Source organism: Danio rerio, chromosome 6 (assembly GCF_052040795.2).
Source record: "Danio rerio strain M-AB ecotype USA chromosome 6, GRCz13ab, whole genome shotgun sequence".
NCBI classification, from domain to species: domain Eukaryota; kingdom Metazoa; phylum Chordata; class Actinopteri; order Cypriniformes; family Danionidae; genus Danio; species Danio rerio.
In genome coordinates, this window is record NC_141026.1 from 59,255,405 (window position 1) to 59,261,404 (window position 6,000).

General features: G+C 36.6%; 1 long non-coding RNA gene across 1 annotated transcript in view; it reads left to right on the forward strand.

The window, feature by feature from the left end:
• Nucleotides 1-5,204, forward strand: part of LOC147836539 (uncharacterized) — a 75,194-nt gene extending 69,990 nt beyond the window's left edge. The window contains exon 5 of the long non-coding RNA XR_015494369.1: nucleotides 4,969-5,204. This is a non-coding gene — a long non-coding RNA (uncharacterized LOC147836539). The remainder of the gene's footprint in view (nucleotides 1-4,968) is intronic.
• The last annotated feature ends 796 nt before the right edge of the window (nucleotides 5,205-6,000 follow it).

A 6,000-nucleotide genomic window follows, 5' to 3' on the forward strand; every position in this document is an offset into this window, starting at 1 on the left:
TGAAAGTAAAAAGAAGGAAAGGACAACAGTAATGATAACTGACAATAATAATAAATCACAAGTGCTACACCAACTACTACTACAGAAAGTTACTTATATTACAACTACTACTGCTTCTACTACAGCCACAACCACGACTACTACTACTACTACAATGTCAACTAATACTGAAACTACTACAACAATGACTACCACTACTGATACTTCTATAGCGTTTGCTACAACTAATACAACAACGTCTACTGCTACTACTACTACTACTACCACAATCACTTCTTCTACATCTACACCAACAACGACTACTACTACTACTACTGTAACAACCACACCTTTATTACCTCTGCTACTACTATACCAATGACATCTACTACTACTTGAACTACTACTTCAATAATCTCCATAACAATTACTCAATAACAATAATCCCATAACAATCGATACTATTACAATGACTACTACTACAACTACTACCACTACCGCTACAACTACAACAACTGCAACCTTAATAATGATAATGGTAAAAATACTTGTAATAATGATAATGAAATGATAACAGGACAAGTCAGAACAGTGATAATAATAATGATAACAAAAAGTAAAAGTAATACCATTTATGACAAAGATGTCGAGGTGAGGGGACGATGGGAAATCAGGGAGAGGACAAGTAATAATAATAATAATAATAATAATAATAATAATAATAATAATACACATACACATTGTAGACTTGTTTTTTCTGCATATAAGATTGCACTAGTGTTGTTGTTTTTTATTTTATTTATCTATTTATTTTTGTTATCTTATTGTTATTTATTTATTTTTATTATTATTATTTGCTCACAATACTCTTCAGTGTATTTGCTTATTGTTACATGTTTATGTCTTTGTACATTTTTGTAATGTTTCACAATGTATAAATAAAACATTAAAAAATAAAATAAAATCTTAAGGTTGTCAATAGAAAAGCCACTTCTAGTTCTCACCAAACTGCCCGTCCTCTAATCCAAATAGAAGAATTATCAGGAACCCGTCGTCCTCCTGAAGGGTTTAATCTCAGTAATCTGACATATTCACAACAGCTTTCTCATGCGAAGTTAGGCTGGGAGAGTCTAAAGATGACCTTTCCGCCAGCAAAAGTACAATTATAATCCAAAAAAGGGCTTATTATTGAAGTTTTCCCACTAATGATGTTCACAATTATTTTCAATTATTGTAATGCTGTAATTGAAAGGCAGTCTGACAGCTGCTTTTGAAAGTGTGGACAGAACGACCGTTTATTCTCAGCACCAGTGTTAATTAGCTTCTGCTATAGCCTTCATTCATTTTCCTGCAGCCCACTTTTAACTGAGCTAACACAGACGGATCTAACCCGCAGCTTTGTTTCTGAAATCGCACTAATGGTGTTCTTTTATAAAACGCGTTAGCTTGTTAGCATCGCCTGCTTTATTTATTTATTTATTTATTTATTTTTGTTCTCCAAACTTATGACTTCTTTATGAAAAGGCTGTGTGTCTTGCGAGGCAGTGCTTTTAAAATTAAACCCATTCTCTTGTCGATACGCTGAGATTTATGCAAATACTCCCAACACAAACGAGCTGAGCAAGCCCGAGCCAATTTGCCTCCTTAAAAGTTCTGCTGACACGTGGAAGATCGGTCTGCTTTCACCGGAGGAAACTCTGAATGCATGTCAAGCACTGACAGAAGACACAAATGCATTACAGCTATAGTTAAACCCTGAACAAAATTATAATCTTACAGCCTTATTTACTCAACCTTGGTGTCATTCCAGCTTGTACGCTCTCATTTTCCTCTGTTAAGCTATTTTAAAGTTAGCTAGTTTTGTTTTGTTGGTCTCCTACAATATGTTGACACGCATCCAGGGTCAAAAACATTTTCATTTTCTCATAATGCCATTAGCTCTGCTCTACAGTGTCTGAAAAAATGTTTGTTGCAGTATCTGCTAAAGCCCGCCTCTCACTGATCCTAACCTGCTCTGGTTGGTCAGATGGCCCGGTCTGTTTTGATTGGTCTGATGGCCTAGTCTGTTGTCATTGGTCAGCTAACACAGTCTGTAGTGATTGGTAAAATGGCCCAGTAAGTTGTGACTGGTCAGGTGGCCCTACTCTGCTCTGATTGGTTCGATGGCCCAGTCTGTTGTGATTGGTCAGATGACATAGTCTTTTGTGATATATCCAATGGTCCAATATTTTGTGATTGGTCAGATGGTCCTACTCTGATCTAATTTGTCTGATAGCCTAGTCTGTTGTGATTGGTCAGATGGCTCTACTCTGCTCTGATTGGTTCATTATGGCCCAACCTGTCCTGATTGGACAGATGACTCAGCCTGTTGTGATTGGTCAGGTGACTTAGACATGGTCAGTGACCAATCAGAACAGACTGGGCCCTCAGACCATTCACAACAGACTGTCATGTGACCAATCAGAACGGACTGTCATCTGACCAATGACAAAAGGACTGTCATCAGACCATTGACAACAGACTGTGTCATCTGACCAATCACAACAGACTTTGTCATCTGACCAATCACAACAGACTTTGTCATCTGACCAATCTCAACAGACTTTGTCATCTGACCAATCACAAAGAACTGTGTCATCTGACCAATTCAGAACACATCGAACCATCAGACCAGACATAGCAGAGTAGGGCCAATCACAACAGACCAATCAGAAGAGACTGAGTCATCTGACCAATCACAACAGACTGATTGGTCTGATGGCCCAGTCTGTTCTGATTGGACAGATGACTCAGCCTGTTGTGATTGGTCAGGTGACTTAGACATGGTCAGTGACCAATCAGAACAGACTGGGCCCTCTGACTAATCACAACAGACTGTGTCATCTGACCAATCACAACCGACTGTCATCTGACCAATCACAACAGGCTGTGTCATCTGACCAATTACAACAGACTGTCATCAGACCAATGACAACAGACTGTGTCATCTGACCAATCACAACAGGCTGTGTCATCTGAGCAATCACATCAGACAGTGTCATCTGACCAATCACAACAGACTTTGTCATCTGACCAATCACAACAGACTACGTCATCTGACCAGACAGAACAGACTATGTCATTTGACTAATTACAACAGACTGTCATCTGACCAATCACAACAAACTGTGTCATCTGACCAATTCAGAACACATCGGACCATCAGACCAATCATAGTAGAGTAGGGCCAATCACAACAGACCAATCAGGAGAGACTGAGTCATCTGACCAATCACAACAGACTGATTGGTCTGATGGCCCAGTCTGTTCTGATTGGTCAGATGATACAGTTCGTTGTGATTGGTCTGATGACACAGTCTGTTGTGATTGGTCAGATGACAAAGTCTGTTGTGATTGGTCTGATGACACAGTCTGTTGTGATTGGTCAGATGACAAAGTCTGTTGTGATTGGTCTGATGGCCCAGTCTGTTGTGATTGGTCAGATGACACAGTCTGTTTTGATTGGTCAGATTACTCAGTCTGTTGTGATTAGTCAGATGACACAGTGTGTTCTGATTGGTAAGGTGACACATTCTGTTGTGATTGGTCAGATGATACAGTCTGTTGTGATTGTTCAGATGACTCAATCTGTTGTGATTAGGCTACAGCTTACACTTCAGCCTGTGTTGAAAACCAAACAACTATTATCATATATCTGATTTTCGGCTCTTGATCCTGAATGCAATGGAAACAATGGCGGTGGCTTTACTACATCTCTTTAAGCTTGAGTCCTCATTCCTCAAAGTGTATGCAAAGTGGATCGGCTTTCACCACGCATACATTACACAGAATTACTGACGACTCTTTTCAGGCAACTCAGAATTGCCTCTTTCTTATGGGAGACAATAACTCCATTTATGTGCACTGTGAGATGTGAGACCTTTTACATTTACAAACAGCTACATGAATAGTAATATTTGAAGAAAAAGCATAATAGGGGCACTTTAAATATAAATCTTCTGAATGTGCAAACTTTTTTCAAGCTCCAAAAAGGCAATATAATGTAGCGGAATGTGATGCCAGTCGAGCCTGATAAATATGAAAAGAGACACCATGTTATGATTCATAGAAGTCATTAACGTTTGCATTTCAGTCTACTCACTTAGGGAAAGCTGGAATAAGCAAGAAAGCAAATGCAGACAGTCCATGATGTCAATTAAGTGAGTCAGTTAGAAAATCACAGCTTCAATTACTCTTTAAATGAAGCTTAAAACCCTCGAAATAACCCTCTAAATGCATGCAAACTACCGGTTTTATATGCATACTCAAGTGTCCACAATTACAAAGAAAGTGCTCATCTTATATGATTCAGAAGCAATATTTAGAAGTAGCTATACGTGAAGACAGCAATGCTATGAGTTTAAATACAAAAACAGTTTGTATAATGCAAGGAAAACTGTTTTAAATACAGGAATAAATAAAATAAAGAATTACCACATTGATCTTTGTATGAGTTTATCTTAGAGTTTTTCTTCTCTCTTTAAAATCAAAGCATGCTTTAGAAATGCAAATTCCTAGGATAAATGAGGATAAGTATCTTCAGTTCAATTCAAGTTTATTTGTATAGCGCTTTTCACATTAATTATTGTTTCAAAGCAGCTTTATAAATGATTGAAATTATTGCATTATACTCAAAATCAGAAAAGTGAAGGTTATTTGTTACCATCAATTAATTAGTTACTAACAACTTTAATTAATTAGCTAATAGCTAATACAACCTGTATATACTTTAATGTTCATAGTACAATGCAATGAAATACAAGTAAATTTGGAAATCACTACTCTTATTCATTCAGTCATTCATTTGTTCGTTCGTTCATTCATTCATTCATTCATTCATTCATTCATTCATTCATTCATTCATTCATTCATTCATTCATTCATTCACTCATTCATTAGTTCATTTATTCATTCGTTCGTTTGTTCATTCATTCATATCTGCTTTCCCAGGATCGGTTGTGGGGGCAGCGGTCTGAGGAGAGAACTCCACACCTCCCTTTCCCCAGACACTTCCTCCTGGTCCTCCGGGGGATCCCAAGGCGTTCTCAGGCCAGCCAAGAGACAAATGCAATTTTTTTATTTTTTTTACTTGTGTTTTTACTTGTATGCATGCTGCATTTTAATAATGGTCTAATTCTGGAAATGTATGAATAGTAAGAAATAAAATAAATAATTAGAATGTGTTTTAATTTAATGTATTTTGAAAAAAAATTTCCAGTTATCATCATACTAAAAAGTATTAATAATAATAATAATAAAATACTAATGATTTATTTATTTATTTATTTATTTATTTATTTATTTATTTATTTATAATAATAATAATAATAATAATAATAATAACTGTTTGTTTGTTTGTTTACTACTACTACTAATAATAATAATAAAAATAATAATAATAATAATAATTATTATTATTATTATTATTATTTATAATTATTAATAATATTATTGCAAAATGGATAAATATTAATAAATGTATTTGTTTATTTTAATAATATTAGAAGAAGAAAAAGAACAAATAGTAATTCAATAAAATAAAAAATAAATTCATACACACACACACACACACACACACACACACACACACACACACACATATACATACGTACATACATACATACATACATACATACATACATACATACATACGAGAGAACTCCACACCTCCCTTTCTCCAGACACTTCTTCCAGGTCCTCTGTGGGGATCCCAAAGGTTTTCCCAGGCCAGTCGAGAGACATAGTCCCTCAAGCGTGTCCTGGGTCTTCCCTGAGCCCTAAGTAGGCATCTAGAAGGCATCAGAAACAGATGCTCAAGCCACCTCAGCTGACTTCTCCCAATGTGGAGGAGCAGCAGTTCAACTCCGAGCTCCTCCCGGGTGACACTCTGCAAAGGAAACTCATTTTGGCTGCTGGTATCAGAGATCCTGTCCTTTCGGTCATGACCCAAAGCTCATGACCATAGGTGAGAGTAGGAACGTA